Source organism: Brachycentrus maculatus, unplaced genomic scaffold (assembly GCF_059751285.1).
Source record: "Brachycentrus maculatus isolate JH-2025_06_01 unplaced genomic scaffold, ASM5975128v1 h1tg000055l, whole genome shotgun sequence".
Lineage (NCBI taxonomy): Eukaryota > Metazoa > Arthropoda > Insecta > Trichoptera > Brachycentridae > Brachycentrus > Brachycentrus maculatus.
The window spans coordinates 5,402,501-5,421,093 of NW_028280809.1; the positions used below are offsets into that span (position 1 = coordinate 5,402,501).

The following is an 18,593-nucleotide window of genomic DNA, read 5'->3' on the forward strand; positions in this document are numbered from 1 at the left end:
AAGGGAAAATAATTACCTCTTGAAGTATACAATGCTTACGTAATGTTATAAAGTAATTAATATACGAGATGTTTTGTTTTATTTTAGGGCAGAAAAAATGCGGTTGAGAAAACTTCTTGTCACTCAAATCGGGATCTGGCTTAATCTCTCAGATTTACCACAAAATATGAAACTTGAATTAAATTTTACGAAGTACGAAATTTATTTTCGTAAGAGTATTAGAATGTGCTTTTCAATCCGATCATAATATTGTCGTTAGCTAATTACAGAGGTTATAGTTTCATCGAATCCCGAAAACCGTGGAAGATATATATCGCTCACTCCTTTCAAGAACGTCGTAAATGAAAAATCGTCAATTTTCAGTTGTGCATGTTTTCGGAATGCCCAGAATGTTACACAATGTATAAATTAAAATTTAACCCAGATAACATTTAACTTAATTGATTTTTTTCTCAAAACTTTTCGCAATCGATTTTTCTTTGGGTGTGTCCAAATCCTTGTTCACAAATTTGATAATCATTTTTACATTTTGACATCTTAACATATCGCTCGCTCCTTTCAAGAATGTCATAAATCAAAAATCGTAAATTTTCAGTTGTGCGTGTTTTTGGAATGCCCAGAAAATGTACTATATCCCAGCAAAAGAGGCATATTTTCAACTTAATATTTACCCGCTACAGGGCAAAAAGTGTTGTTTTTGCATTTCGAAGAAAAGGTATTGTTTAATTATTTTTTTAAATATACTAAATATTTTTCAAATGGAGAAAAAACCTTTAGGTTTTACCTAAAAAGATCTGTTGCATAGTAAAAAGATCAGTAATTGGCTTGATATTTATTTTTAGTACATTGTATTATATTTTTAAACTTTAAAAACGTTCTCCTGAAAAATCAAGTTTTTTGATTTATGGCGTTCTTGAAAGGAGTGAGCGATATGGGACGTATTATTGGAATGCTTTTTCTGTTTATATTTTTATATTTGTATATTAATAATACAACATCGATTAAAAAAATTATAGAACTAATACTCATGTGGTTTGACTGGCGTAGATCCTTTCTTTTCCAAAAAATTCAATGTTTTATTTTTAAGTACTAGTTTGTAGTAGCATTAAATTACTTTCTACTCGTACATACATAAAAAAAGTAAATGTTCGTTAGTTCAAAAACTTAAATCTCCTAAAGTTATTCACCGATTACTTTGACGTTTTTACCCAACGTTGCAAAAAAATGTTTTGAGAAAGACTTTTTATAGCAATGTCAACGCCGTTATTAATTATTTTCTATTGAACTAGACTGGGCCCCGGCAACGCGTGGGTAGCCAAGTACTAATAAATAAAATGAATATTAATTTTATAAAATTTCTTCATTAATTTAAAACATTGTTTATTTAATTTTTATTTTATTGCCTTTTCCCCGATTTTCTCTCCAGATTGCGTAGCGAGTAATTTAAATCATACTGGTTTCTGTTATTTTAATTTATAGCGTATTTTATTAGCGGGTGTGTTTTCAAAGTTATTTTACGCGAATTTAATAAGTAGTAAAATATCCATTTTCTTCATGTTTTTCGCGCGTGTATTTTTATTTCACGGTATCAAAGTAGCTAGGTGTACGGCGTAGTAAAAAGCTCTTAAACATAGGAATAAAATTTTAATCACCGGGAGCTTTTATCGCACGAATAAAAAAAATGGCGAGATATTTTAATGTTGGTTTTCCCCGGGTATAATGGTGATGGCCCGCGTCTGCAATGTTTAAGGATGATTCTTTGCTTTTATTTACCTTATTAAAAAACTCTTTGTTGTATCATTGCGGTTTTTATGTTAATGTAACTCTCCCCTCCGACCCATTTCTTTTTTGTACAATAATTTTTATGCAAGCGCTTAGGTATACATTGTATCAGTTGGATACCACAAAATTATTTGAGTCATTTTTAATTTAAGTTTATCTTGGTAAATACCACTTTAAGTGTTACCATGCATCTTGCATCATTTTCAAACACCATATGATCTGAATATATGTTATAATAGATTTTAAAAAATAGTGGTATTTACCGACTAAAACTTAAATTAAAAATAAAAACATATTACCATTTCTTTAAATCTATTATGACACGTGTTTAGATGCATTCCACATCATCGGTGTTTGAAAATGATGCGGAATGCATGGAAATACGTGTCACAACAGATTTTAAGAAATAGTGATTTTTGCCAAGCAAAAATTAAATTAAAAAGGATAGATTTTACCACAAAGTGACTTCTAAATAAATATGGGTCTTCTAGTAAACGCAATACCGGGAAGCTGTTTTCTAAATCCCTTTTAATCTTCATAACGATTGTTGACAAGAAACCAATGTTTTTTCACGTGTTAAACTTGCCTTACCTAAATTTAAACGATTTGAACTCAAGCTGACGTCAAATCTTTAATATTTAGCTAATTAACTAACCACCACGCTACTTCTCCGCAGGAGTAGGCAGGGAGAATAGAACGCCACACCGCCATGTCTTTGCAAACATTATTCGCTTTTTCCACATTCACGCATCTCCTCAAATATACCCGCCGATTATTCCCTGCCTGTTCCATGCGGAGAAGCGGCGTAATGGTTAGTTAGTTAGTTTGTCAGTCTAATAATATATTGAACCGCGAAGTTCGTGCTTCGCATACTGATAATGTTTGTTAATATATTTTATTAATTGCGTTATTGACAGACGACTCGCTTCATATGTTGTGTAGCGACTAATGCCAGCATTGTGTGTACAATTTATTATTTTTTTGATAGTCTGGTTCAAGTGATCACTTTACACACGTGTAACATTCACCAATTCTAACCATGATTGACAACCACGCTAATTAAATTCTTGGAACTTCTAGATATATTGAATTATCTCGATACATAGTTCTTGAACTCGATATATACTTCACGAGAGACATCTATGGTGGGACGAGGCAAGCTCTCATATTAAATAGAAACTCTTTCATTTGTATGTGGGGTCCTGAGAAACTCTTTCATTAGTATATATTTAAAAAAAATTGAAACAGTTACATCGTTAAATAATAAAATGTAGGTCGTTAAAATATTCGGTAGAGAACAGAAATATCAACGAATGTTAATATTTCTTTTCTCTTCCGAATATTATAGCACTCTTCCTATAAAATAAACTTTTCAACATATTGCTAATTTAGGATAATAATTTTAAAGCGTTTAACCGGTTATCGTATAAGTAATACAAAAATCAACGTTTTCTTCTGTCTTTATTTACTTATTGAAATTCATCAAAATCACACGAACGTTACTCCGTTATGGTATGCACAAAAAAACCCGTGTCACGATTATCGAGCACGGAAATGTCGAGAAATAAAATTAACTATACGGATTAAAAAATATGTGTAAAAAAAGCATTGTTACGTTAAAAAATGTATGGATTAGGTGTGAAAGGGGCATTATGATAATTTACTTTCAAATAAAATTGGATCAAGGTTTGGGGTTTAATCTCACGCACTCTCGGTGGTCGGATTAAATTTACGTATTTATTCACTAAAATCAACGTGTTTTTTTTTCTTTGTTTACGACCCGGACTATTGGCCTTTGTTATTGGATTAATTTTTAGACTTTATACGCAAGAGTCGAAAATCGTGAAACGTAAAATGGGATAATAAACAAAAAATCTTATTTTAAAAAATAAAAACGATATTTTCACGAGACAATTTTTAACATACATCATTTTCAAAGGTTAAGAATATAATAAAATGTATTAAAATTAAATATCTAGCCACTTATTGAACTTTTTACTGTGCAACAGATCTTTTTAGGTAAAACCTGAAGGGTTTTTCTCCATTTGAAAAATATTGAGGATATTAAAAAAAATAATTAAACAATACCTTTTCTTCAAAATGCAAAAACAATACTTTCAGCCCTGTAGCGGGTAAATATTAAGTTAAAAATATGCTTCTTTTGCTGGGATATAGTACATTTTCTGGGCATTCCGAAAATATGCACAACTGAATATTGACGATTTTTGATATATGACGTTGTTGAAAGGAGTGAGCGATACAAGGTCTGGGATCCACTTGCACGTTTTACAATCAAATTTTTAATCACAAAAATAAAACGTATCCTTATGTTGCAGTTGTCTTAACTAAAACGTAAAGAATGTTTTTTTTAATGGCACATTATTTATATTTTATTTTTAGAAATGCGTTTAGGTAAAAAAAATATTGTATTGAGAATACATAATTAAATAATAATAAAACAACAACTATTTAACATATTGTGAACCAGGCAATCGCCATGGATGTTCCTCAAGAGACATCTAGAGGAAGACCAAAAAATCATGGTTGCTTAAGAAATATGACATGGTTCGAAGGCATGGCCTAGGTGACGTTGTCCATGATAGAAGGATCTACAACCTGAGTACGAGGAGAGCCGAACTCAACAGTCTACAAAGACGATAAGTTGGGATGGAGTCAACAAGAAGAGAATAAAGCAACCATACATATATATGACGAAAAAAGGTCACTAATCAAATGAAATAAAAGCGGCTTCATACTGTTTTTGGGTGATTCCATTAGTTGTTATTTAGGGTTGCTACGCAATGCATAATAAAAATAACATTTAGGATTTTTTACGGAGTGTGTGGAAGTTTTTGCTAAGGGAATGTAATTTATTATGAGTATTTTAATGTTTATGAATTTAATAAACCCTGATGATGACAAGGTTCTCGTCGAAACCGGTAGGTTAAAGTGTACTACTTATAAAAAAGTGGTTAAAACAAAGTTGTTTAATTTTATAAAGTTATAAAGTGGAAAAAGCTATATAGTTGTTTTGTTATATAAAATGCAGTTCCACCAAGAAACGTCAGCACAAAGTTAACGTTTTATATTATGTGGCGTTTCGATCTCACATTATGTTTAATTATTGATTCGTTTTATCTCACTAATTTATGATTTAAATCTTGGAATTAAAAAAAAAACATTTGCTGTAAAAAAACAGTCGTTTTATTACTGCATACGTACTTTTTTTAAGATTCGTACATTGTATTCAAAATTTGCTTTGTAATTATACGATTGTCGTTTATAATATCGGACATTTGTTACTTTTATCTAGGACATTCCTTAGTCCTTATCTTAAAAGGTTTCGTCTTTTGTTGCATGCATCACCGGCTGCATTCCATTCTCGTCTGACTGCATATTATTATGCTCATATAATAAAATACACCGAGGTACGATATCTTATTACCGCCACCCAGGAACAAGTTTTTTGATACAATTTAAATTATCTTGAATAAATACTATGAAAAACGTTTGTGGAACCAAAGCATGTTTTCACTTATATTTTATTTTGTTTATTTATTTTCAAAACATATTACATACATATGTATTATATTTCTGATGAGTATTTTTCATTTAATAGGACTGAAAAAAAGTTTAAAAAAAATAAACAAAACAAACACAGGGCAAAGTATAAAACAAAAAAACGGGTAAAGTAAATAGGTATATAAAAAAAACATAAGTTAAGAAGCATGTTTAGATACAGCAAAAGTATGACAGATGGAAATGTATCACGTCAAAATATATTGATCGAAGCATTGATAAAAAAGAGTACCCTTAGATTATTAACTCTTTTGATAAAACATAATATAACGACTATTTTTTTAATGAATTTCCATGGATATTCTAGGTTCAAGCTAGTATACGAGTAATTTAATTTTATATTTATTAAATTAGGCTGGAATTGGCTCATATTAATTAATTGTTTTATTTACCGAAATTGCAAATCATATTAATATTAAAATAAAGTCAGTTTTATACAAATATTAGAAATATTGAAATGTGTGGGTCTTGAACACCTACCCTTATCCGCACCCCAATAGTGCATAGGGCACTGCGTCATATAACGCAGTGTTATCTTGATCATTTTGTACATGAAGGAAAGGTGATCAACCCTCCGCTTCAGGTACCAGTCTAGGGTAATATTGAATAAATATTATAGTGAAAAAATCACTCATATTTGTTTCCCCCTGGGAATCGAACCCGGGACCTCCAGGTCGGTAGCCGAGCGTGCTGACCATTACACTTCGGAGGCGGACAAACACTTACTAGCATGTCAACAATATGAAACACAACGATTGTAGTAAGTGATTACATCGTTATGTGAAAATGGTATAAAGAAAGATGTATTATAAAATAAGCTCACAAAATTCGACAAAGAGTTAAAAACGTTGGTGATTAAATGTAAAGAAGATGTGTGTATATCAGTGTTCAGTATGATCCAAACATTCGAGTCCAATTAAATAATTTTAATCGTTTAGGGGCTGGTATTGGGATGCATTACCATATTAATATACAATATAAAATATGTAAGTCTCCTTGACAGCAAGATACCATATCTCACATGAGATTAGTCATAATCTGTTCATTCTTTTTTGCTTATGAAAACAAAGCGTTCCCTCCTGCATTCCTTTGAGGGTTTTCAAAAAGGATTTATCGGGGTATCCTCAGGTTGCTGCCCAACCAACTGGAGCAGAGCCCAACTTCCCTTAAAATCTAATTATTTCTTTTCCACAAGTTTCATGCTTAACCTAACCAAATCCTCGATTATACTTTTAATTGAAACGTATCGTGATTTAATTTATTTTATTGTTATTTAAACTTCTTAAAAAATCCAATAATTTATTTTCTATAAATTTTATGGTTAACCTAACCTTATCCTCGATTCTATTTTTAATTCGAACCTTATCGTGGTTTAATGTATTTTATTGTTAGTTAAATTTCCCTTAAAATTCAATAAATCTTTTCCACAAGTTTTATGCAGAATCTAGCCCAATCCTCAATTCTATTTTTAGTTTGAACCTTATCGTAATTATATTAATTTATAATTATTTGAATTAAAACATGATTTGTTTTTCATTGATTTATTCAGTCTTTGTGGTAATATATGGTGTTTTATTATGATGCTGAATGCGTCGAAACACTTGTTACCTTAGGATGTTACCTTAGGTCGTGTCATGTATTTTTGGAAATAGTTATATCTACCACGTTTTAAGTAAAAAAATATATGTTTTATTTTTTCAAAATATCCTACAGTAAAAACCTTGATTTTTACATAAATTTTTCCATCTCAACATATATGAGGAAGAATATGGAAGTCTGGATATGTAAATTGAATGCTGTTTCAGGAAAAAGGGTCTCTGCTAAATGAAAGCTTTCCTCAATCCAACATTGATGGCTGTTGCGAACTCATACATACTGTGTAACGAGTTTGATCAATATATCTAGAAGTTCCCAATATTTGAGTGGTGTGGTTGTCAATCATGGATAGAATTGGTAAATGTTACACGTGTGTATCGTAATCACTTAACCAAGCCTTATGACGGTCGTAAATGCCAAGACTTCCATATTCTTTTACATCTATGTAGAGATGTTAAAAAACATCTAAATAATTTTCATTTTCTAATTATCATTTCTAGTTCTAACAAGTAAGCCAGTAGTATGTAGAATGAGGATTGAGTGCATCTTTGAGTATGCATACATGTATGCTGTGTTATGTATGCTCCACGGACTGCGACGTTTAACTGCCGCGGGCACAACTTCAAACAAAGGAATAAAGGGACAAAACAAACGACAAACAGGTGGCAATCCTGTCTGGAGAGACCTTTAATACTTAAGTTAGTTTTTCAAGGTGTATTTCTCTGTCAAACTTTTATTGTTACCCCGTTTTGAACCCATAAATATTTTCGTTACGGAATATTCCATTCAAATCATTGCCTTTTTACTTTGTTTTAAAAATGTTTCATCATAATATTTTATTCAATGTACATAATAAATTAAGTAATCTCGTATTTTTTTTCTTAAAGTGAAATATTTGTGTTTTTTTATTTATTATTTACACAAATATTTAAATTTCATACTATTTCTGTGAGCCTAAGCGGCTCATTATTAGAAATAGGTATCAAATTGTAGTAGAGTGGGTTCGAACCGAGAAACTCTGTCTTAAGAGTCCGCGACAATGACCACGGGACCACAACCCGACACTTGTTAGCGAATAATTTATTAAAAATAAAGTTAAGTAGAGATTAGATCCAATATCTAGCCGCGTTAACCCGCAGGGGTAGGTAGAGAGAATAGAACGTCGCACCGCTCAGTCTTTACAAACAGTCTTCGCCTCTTCAATCATGAATCTCCTCACAGATACCCGCCGATTATTCCGACACCTGATCTGACCACTTTTAAGTATTTGAAATACTTGATTATGCCAAGTTTTCCTCGGTCTTCCTCTGCTCCTATTTAAAACTACATTCGTCTCCTACCTATATTTAAATTAACCTTTCTTTTCTCGCTCATTCGAATAATAGATCTAAAAACTATGAAATTTACATCAAGATACACAATTTCACGCTAAATTATAAAAACCATATTCCTTCACTCGAGTTTTTTTTTAAATCCCATGATTTCACATCAAATTTAAACTTTTCGCAAGAGCTTTGATTTTCTTGCTTTTGCGTTACTTATCGTTATTTATGATTTTTACTTTTTTCGTTGTAAAATTGTACGCCATTTAATGCTAATCTGTAATGATAACTTTCTACAAGAATGATAAAACGATTTTCAAACGAAAGCCTTTATATCTTTCTATTAAGCCATTCGTGATTATTTCGTTCTTCAGAAAGCTTACTCTTTCGGTACGTTTTATTTTATTTTTATATTTCCTATCGCCCAATTCCCCGGTTTTATTTCATGACAGTTATTGCGGAATAATTTTATTATTTTCCTCTCTATGCAAATGGTTATTTTTTTGGTAAAGAGCGAATTCTCGGAACATTCCAATACGGGTCTAAAAAAAATGTTTTAAATTTTGTTACCTTATTCAAGGGTATTTATTTTTAACCCTTAGGTAAAAAGTAAAGACCATACACAGCGTTTTACGGTGGAGGCTATTCAAGTATAAAAAAATATATTTTTGCTGACGTCATGTAATACTTGAAAGTAATACAATACTTCTACATTAGTGATCTAAAAAGAAACGAACTTTAAAAAAGCTTTCCATAAATTGATAATGGAGGTGGGTTGATTTGAAATAGATCGCATCATTCTGCCATGACGTTTTTGATTGCATGTTATAAAATATTTTATTTCATATCGTTTTATAAATAATTATTGTAAAATATGCTTTGATTGTTTTACATTACTCATTAAATAAGAAAATAGCTTTTACAACATTTTGAGTGTGTCCAAATACTTGTTCACAAAATCTGGATTATCTGTAATTACTGGAGTTATTTTCATATTATTTTTTGACATCTCATCAAAGATGAAGAAGAATATAAGCTTAATAAAATAAGCTTAATAAAAAAGCTTCTTTACATCTCACCAATAGATGTCTCTAGTGAAGTTCTAGTGATTCAAGAACAAGGTTTCTAAATTGGTTCATATATATAGAACTTCCAAGAATTTGAGTAGTGTGGTTGTCAATAATGGGTAGAATTGGTGAATGTTACACGTGTGTAAAGTGATCACTTAAATCAGCCTATGACGGTCGTCAGCCCCTTAAGTGCCCAGACTTCCATATTCTTCTTCATCTTTGATGAGATGTCAAAAAATAATAAGAAAATAGCTATTTATAAATGAACACTGGATGTATCCATTATCTGAAATAGATCACAACATTCGGCTACTAATTTTTCAGTTATATAAATGTGCCCTCGGCACGGGAAAACTTCGTGAGGGCACATAATTGTTATTTGTAATTATTTGTATGATGAAATATTAATAAATAAATTAATTGTGGGTTGAACAGGCCTTTCGCCAATTTACTCTTATCTGCATTACATGAAAGGTTTATGAAAATACTCAAATGCGTGTTTCGATAGTGTTATTTGGTGACATTTGGACCTTAAATTATAATGCGTTTGTAGTAATGACAATTCATATTATAAGGCGTGTTACAATTAACACGTGTAAAAAAGTGAATCGAGAAGTTAATCTTCGTTTAGTCGCACAACAATGGTAGCAAGACTGTTCTAGATTGACCACGGATTTAAGTCTTGGTACTAGATTTTTTATAGTTTCATCTGAAAAATTTCGCCTTAAATGGCACTGAGTCCATGCTATCAATCATTTAAAAACAAAAAACTAATTATTTTTGTGACATGAATCTGTAGGCAGTATAACTATCGATAATATTCGTATACAATTTGTGATTTGTGAGTGAGTGTAAATGGTTTTATCTCTGTGTTGGTGAACATGATGGAAAATTCGGTAGTCAATCACAGAAAAATAAGGGAAGCTGATGTAGTTTCTTCTTATTTTTCTTTTCCATTCGGCAATTTATCACGCAAATGAACAAAAGTTATGACTCCCTTAAAAAAATATTTAAGTACTTACAACAATTCATTTATCAATCTCAGTTTCCATTAAACAAACTTGTCAATTTCAGTATTTTTCTTTCGTATTTTATCTCCGATGAGAAATATAACTACTAACTGGTTTTTTTCCTGCTAACTTTCCAATATTTTTTAAAATTATGATGAAGCCCACATCATTCGATATCGCTTAAAATAAACGTTTTATTTGTGATTATATGTACAATTTGTCAGGAAAACTTTTAAATTTACTTATAATTATGCTTGAATTGGTTGATTGAAGAGGTTCAATTTTATTTGTTAAATTTAAAAATAGACTAACGATATTCTTTACAACTAAATTATTTAAAAAAATATATTAAATGTGACAGTTTGATCAAGATTAAAATAAAAATAGTTTTTACTATCAAGGCCGTATATATAATTTTTAGGATATTATGCCGTGTGTATTGATATTTATGGCCGACGTTTTAGCCTCCGTTGCGGGGGCTATCATCAAGCCGATGTGATAGAGGATATTATGATTTATAAGATGTCATGTCAGAAATCAAAATACGTACTAAAACTAAATTGAAATAACTTAAAATAGCTTGAACTCGAAATTTTAAACAAAGTGATTCTTTAGTACAATTTTATCATGTCTCACCATTAATTGAATGCCAAAATAAAAAATAAAACAAAGTTTTTAAATTAAATTCTTTATAAAATAAAACTTCAACTTTGTTTTTAACCACTTTAATTTTTGGCGCTTTTCTCCTACCGGTTTCGACAAGCACGTTGCTATCTTTTGGTATGGATATCTACATCCATAAGGATCCATTCAGGGATGGATATGTATATAGATCCCTGAAAATGACAGGGTGCTTGTCGAAACCGTTTAGAGAAATTTTAGTTTGATTTTATAGAGTTTTATAAAATGTTCCACAAAGTATGTGCAAAAACCGTTCAAGGAAAACACAATACTACTTTTTTCTTCTTTTCATATTCACAACACTTGACACTGAAATATAGATCCTATCACTGGGTGACTGCCATAAAAAAATCAATAAATAAAATATATTCAAAAAAATATTCGCTCATATGGAACCTACTTATAAAATCGAGTTTCTAGGCGAATTAAAACGATTATTCAATCTTAATTGTTTATTTTTAATACTTTCTTTGTTGGAATCGGGAAATAATAATAAAAAACATTAGAAATACGTTTATTCAATTATATTTTTAAAAAATCTCAACCACAATACGAGTACAATATCATCTCATTTAATAAATATATAAAATTTTAGTGTACCAGTATTTGAAAATGATGCGGAATGCATCGAAACACGTGTCACAATAAATTTTAAGTAAAAGTGGTATTTATTAAGTAAAACTTAAATTTAAAATACCAGTATGTTGCTATATGTACATGCTTTTTTGCTGTCATTTAGAACTTCTTGACATTTTGGTTTATATGAGTATGTATGTTATATTACTGTTTAATTCATTAAGTAGGGTAAAGTTTCCCAAACTGTCCCAAGTACATTCATTTGGAGTTTATGATAATGCGATTTTCTTGTTTCCGCGGCGGCGGATCTCAAATTATTATATACTTTGTTGAGCTATAAAAGATTACGTGTCATACGAATCTTATGTTTACTCCGGCTAATGCCAAATTGACGGAACGTATCTCAAGAAACGTCTAGAATCAAAAGCACACAAATACGAAATATTTTTTGTAGACATTTTTATTTTATTTTAAATAAAACTTTATCCCAAACGGGAGAACATAACAAAGACGATCGAAAAAGACTTGGCACGCATTTAGAACCTGAAATCTGGTGGTGTCAAAAGTCTGCGTAATCGTTGGGCATATATCACTAGATGTATGGATGCTAAAGAAGCTAGGAGTGTATGTGAGGACAGACGAGTGTGGCGTTTCATCCTCTCTGCCTACCCCTGCGGGAAAACGGCGTGATGGTAGTAGTAGTAGTAGTTATTCCAAACCTTCAGATGAAGTGTGTAAGCCTCATTTAGCATATGATTTTTCGAAATTGATTAATGTAATTTATTTTCTAATGTGTATCTAGTTTGTATAAAGATAATAATCTTCATCTTTCAAACCATCATCCTCATCTAAACGCAGTGTTATCTTGATCATCACATGAAGGAAAGGTGATCAGCCCTCCGCTTCAGGTACCAGTCCAGGATAATAGGATAATATTAAATAATTATTATAGTGCAAAAATAGATGATAAAATTATTCTTTAAATATCCATAGCAAGGATATGTATGCTTTAAGATTTTACTCTGAATAACATGTAACCGACCTCTGTTTGTGGCCTTGTTATTTTCCCGCGAAGTTACCGAAATATGTAAAGCTCCTCGAATTTTTATTGCAAATTTCGCAGATGTTACAAATTGAATAATTATTCCTAACGGATGCGAACATTTAATGTAAATGAATATTCGGGTGGAATATTTTCCATATTGTAAAGTGCCCGTATATAAATATGTAGGCATGTTCCCTCGTGTTCAAAAATCGCTTTCGACACTATAATATACATATGTTTATAAATATCATGTTATTTTATGTGTAACTTCTTAAATATACTTTTAAATAATTAATTTAATGTGATTACTATAAAAATAACTCCTACGTGTAGGAACTCAGATTGTGAACAAGGATTTGAACACATCCAAAATGTTGGTAAGTACAAATTACACTCTTCTTATCATTCGTCGTTCATTTTGTTTAATACCACTTTAAACACACAAAGTGAACGATGGATGATTTAGAGAGTGTAATATTACCATATCACAAAGTTAACGATGCTTTAATATACAAAATATAATATAAAAACAACTCCTTAGTTGAGAAACCCAGTTTTGTGAACAAGGATTTTGAATTCAATTTCGATTTCGAACTCAAAATGATGTTTTTATTAAGTCACTGTGTACTAAATTAAAACGTCATTTTGAGTACTTAAAAATGATTTTTTCACTCTAATGGACTGGTGCCTGAAGCGGAGGGCTAATCACATTTCCATCATGTGATAACGATCAAGATAACATTTCGTTTATATGATGCAGTGCGCTTTGCACCATTGGGCGCGGATAAGGGTTTGATGATACTGTGTATACTTTAGTGTACCATCCACTGTGAAATTATTTTCTTTTGTAGTTTACTCGTATGCTGATAGGCGAATTCACTCTAGCTCCCAAGGTTCGGTGATAAATCTCTGCATCTCGGGCGCCTGATGCTTTTAGTATTTACAATGCTATGATTGGATCCTCTCGCTGTCACATCCCGTTCCCGATCTCCACAAGGGAAGATGGGATAAGATTAGGCTTATCAACATGACGTACGCGGAATGGTGTGGGAACAGACCTTCAGGACCATTGCACCCCAGCTCTGGTTCTCGTAGTGGACCCCCACTAGAACGGGACATTATTCCCTGAAATATTGTTTCTGCTACTAAATCAGGCTTTCTTAAATACCAGAGTAGTAGATGTCATGAAAAATCTAGAAAATGTATACATATGTACATACAAATTGAAATACTTATAAAATTCCTCACCATTATTGTCTATATTCTCATTAGACCAAGTCTCACCCCTTTACTCTCCCTCTTGTTATTTCCACACCCACCTCTACCAATACCTGAATATTTTTTTGCTCGTTAGTTTTTGTGATCACCTGTAGATGAAAATATCTGTGGTTTTCGAAACTAGGACTGTGAAATAAAATAAAAATTTATTAGTGATCTAATATAAGAGTTGAATTACAAATATATTCCAATTAAATTCCATCAAGAAATGTCAGAAAAAAACGATTCATTTTCTAATAAGTAAAAGAAGAAAAATATATTTAAAGAAAACTTTCAATGTATGGTTTGGTTTGTCTTTATTCGGTTAGGTAAAGTTATAACTATTAGGTTAGATAAAAATTATTTTGACCCTATTAAGGCACCGGGATACAATTAGACATTATTTGAAAAAAATATTAATATATTTTTATTGACTCTAAGACAATTTGGGGTCATTTAATGTAGCATGGTGGAATTACATTTTGATATATTTTTATATTTTTTTGTTACAGGTATGTTCGAGATCTTTACTACGAAATTCGCCCTGAAACTTATGACGTAAAATTTGATCAAGTAAGTCATTAAAAATATATAAGTATAAATATACCAAAAACAAACAAATATTCGAATATCAAAAGATTTAGTTCCTATATTTATTACTTAAAATCATACACCTAAGTAACTTCGCTGCTAACTTAGAATCAATGAAATGTATAAACTCATGCCTCTAGCGAGACAGCGAGTGTTTTTGCCTAGAAATGTCACTCATGAATTATATGAAATTATAGTAACTTAAAACATAAAGAGTAAATCCACTCACGAATAGGCATAGGCTATGAATCTTAAAAAGTTGAATCCTGAGTATGGTCATGATAAGCGGTATTGCATAAGCCGTAGCTAGATTTCAGAGTCACTTGGACGTTAGGATATTAAAAAAAATCCTATATTTATTAATTCACCTAAACAAGAAAACGTTGCTCCACTTAAATAATTAATTTATTAATACAAGGACGTGTATGATATGTAATTGAATAAATTATCTGTATAATAGTGGCTTTGATTGTGATATTTTTGGTGCGAGCTCCGATGTTGTAGTACGAGTAACTTACTAATTCTAGCCAAATTTCCTCAGCTTTGTAATTCCCGGTTTGATTTATTATTATTTAATTACCTTCAACCCTAATTTGGTAAAGTTTTCCGCCGAGTTGTTACGTATAGCTCGGTTCACATCATCTTCTTAGACGGGATTAACTCTCAAGTATTTTGATGGATTATGGGTCCTATATCGATTGCTAGCCTCACCTGGTGGCAGTGGAACACGCACAGTACTAGAAAGTGTTACGGGATTTACGATTTAATAACACATACGCATAACATATTTGTACCGCGCGTTTGCCGCCGTTCTACTCTATCAAGCTTTAGTGCCTAATAATAATTACATAAAATGTATTATGTTTCACTTGCGTCGAAATGTTGTAAAATTTAGTTTGGTCATAGTAATGAGTTCCACACTAAAGTTCCGGTCTGACGGCATATTCATCAGTGTGTTTGCAAGTTCAACGTCCAAGGCGGCCTACGTCTTCATCTCATTAATGTTTTGTTGCGATAGTCCTAGAAGCTTCTACAATCCTACCAGTTTCTACTAAGATAGCCATTCCAGCTTCTGCAACCCCAGCAGTTTCTATTGAGACGGCTTTAACAGCTTCTACACTTCTATCAGTTTTATTGTGATAGCCCTAGAAGCTTCTACAACCCTACCAGTTTCTACAAAAATAGCTATATCAGCTTTTACAATCCTATCAGTTTCTATCGAGATTGCCCTACCAGCTTTAACAAGTCCATCTGTTTCTATTGAGATAGTCCTACCAGCTTCAACAATCCTACCAGCTTGTATTGTGATAGCCCTAAAAGCTTCCGAAATCCTATCAGTTTCTTAAGTGACAACCGTACCAGCTTCAACACTCCTACCAGTTTCTATTAATTTAGCTTTACGACCGCCTAATGTCTTAGATTTTTTCATTGAGTTAGCTTTACTAACATCTGTATCCTTACTAGTTTTTTGTGTTATCTCTACCAGTATCTTCAACCATTATACTTTTTGTTGTGCAGTCACACTAGTTAAGTAACTTAAGTCTAAATAACCCCTGTTTTGTGCTATGATACTGTAGCTATATTGTAGAATACATATTTATTAAAAAAAGACATCACTAAAACACTGTCAACACTATGAAATGCGTTTATAGTATTGCACAGAAACGTGTATCTCTTTAAGGGGATACAACGAAACACATAATTCAATCAACAGCTAACCGCCGGAGAGGTAATACATCTTTCTATGTTCGATTTTTAAATAATGTTTTTAGGATTTACTTGTTTTTTAGAATATATGTAGAAAAATATTTGTATATATTTTTTAAACTCGTTTCCTTTCAATTGATCTTTATTTTCAAAACCATGAAAAACTTATGCAAAAACAGAATATAAAGAAAAAAAATCGATTACGTAAAATTTCACCTGGATTTAGAGATAATTATTGTAGGTTGTGAATACAGGGCCATAAGCAGTAATGTCCAAAATATAATATAATATATACATTTTTTGTAGTTGTATCAATTTGAAATATTAAACAATTCATCAGAGTATGCCGCTATATATGAGTGGTGAGTGCTCAGTGCTACCCGGTTATGTAATTATTTCGTAACTCGTAATGCGTCAGTACTCAGTACTGAGCTGTCGAATGGGTAAACCACACGCTTAGTGTCTTGGTTGTATTAGACTGAGCGTTAATGAAGTAAACACCTTATTAAGCAAGGCAAAGTGCTGATATTACACACACAATCTAATTGTAGGAGCCGTATTCCGCGTGTGTTGACATCACTAAAATTAGTTTCAGGCCGAAATGCTACGTATTATATCTAATCAGATTTACAACATTTTGAATTTGTCCAAATACTCACAAATCTGGATTATCTCCAATTAAAGGAGTTATTTATCATATTATTTTATGACATCTCAACAAAGATGAAGAAAAATATGGAAGTCTGGGCATTTAAGCTTCTTCGTCTCACCAATACATGTCACTAGTGAAAATTCTAGTTGTTTTTGTACAATGTTTAAAAATTTGAATAAAAATATAATGATAACTAACTGCTATAATTGAAGATAATCTAGATTTGTGTTTGTACAATGTTTAAAAATTGGAATAAAAATATAATGATAAATAACTGCTGTAATTGAAGATAATCCAGATTTGTAAAGAAGTATTTGAACACACTCAAAATGTTGTAAATAAATTAACTGGTCAAATTATAAGCTAAAATAATAAAATGAAAATAAAACGTTCTGATAAAACATTATTATCACATCCATTTCTCATGTATGTGATAATAATCTAAGATTCGGACCTCAGATACAAATCAAAGAGTTTCAGTTCAATGCAAGTTTCTTTCATCTCACCAAAATATGTTTCTAGTGAAAATATAGTGATTCAAGCACCATGTTTCGAAATTGGATCATATATATAGAACTTCCAAGAATTTGGGTAGTGTGGTTGTCAATCATGGGTAGAATTGGTGAATGTTACACGTATGTAAAGCGATCACTTAAACCAGCCTTTGACGGTCGTAAGCCCCGTAAATGCCCAGACTTCCATATTCATCTTCATCTATGTTGAGATGTCAAAAAATCTAACAAGATTAACGAGCGGAAAAATCTCTGATTTATATTTTGCAAGGCTTTGCAAAAGTCTTTTTTCTTAAATGATATCAGCATGGAAGGTTTGCTTTGTTTTCATGAAAATATTAAAGGTTTTTTTTCGTAAATTTATAATATCAACCCGTTGGAAAATGCCTGTTTATGTATGGTAAATGGGTCATTATTTGTTGAATAAGCAATGCGGAAATGTATTTTTTTTATATCCAACGTAAAGGATATCAACATAAAATATAAATATATCATACGTTTTTTTAACGTCTAATGCCGGTTCAAAATTACCTATTGTTAATTTTTCGTGGATTACCAGTTTTTTTGGTGTTTTCAAAGGAACATCACGGTTAGATTAGCGCGGAAAATATCGCAACCTTAGTAATATATTTAGTCCCAAATATATAAATCACATGCAACAGAGGACTTAAATTAGAAAACTTAGAAATATTAGAAATTAAAAAAAGCAATTAATTATAATTTCTACTAACAAATACACAAGTAAACGATTTTTCTGTAAGTCCGTCAATACATATCGCTCACTCCTTTCAAGAACGTCATAAATCAAAAAACTTCGTTTATCAGGAGAGCATTTTTAATGTTTAAAAATATATTACAATTTATTAAAAATAAATATCAAGCCACTTATTGAACTTTTTATTGTGCAACAGATCTTTTTAGGTAAAACCTGACTGTTTTTTCTCCATATGAAAAATATTTAGTGTATTAAAAAAGAATTAAACAATACCCTTTCTTCAAAATGCAAAAACTTCACTTACTGCCCTGTAGCGGGTAAATATTAAGTTTAAAATATGCCGCTTTTGCTGGGATATAGTGAATTTTCTGGGCAATCCGAAAACATGCACAACTGAAAATTGACGATTTTCGATTTATGACGTTCTTGAAAAGAGTGAGCGATATGTTTCCAATCACTCAACATCTCTGATTCCTTTTGACTGTGACTGCTAATCAA

General features: G+C 31.3%; 1 protein-coding gene across 2 annotated transcripts in view; it reads left to right on the forward strand.

Annotated features, from left to right (window-relative positions):
• shg (DE-cadherin) overlaps positions 1-18,593 on the forward strand; it is a 526,542-nt gene that overhangs the window by 217,669 nt on the left and 290,280 nt on the right. The gene's annotated exons all lie outside the window — the stretch shown is intronic.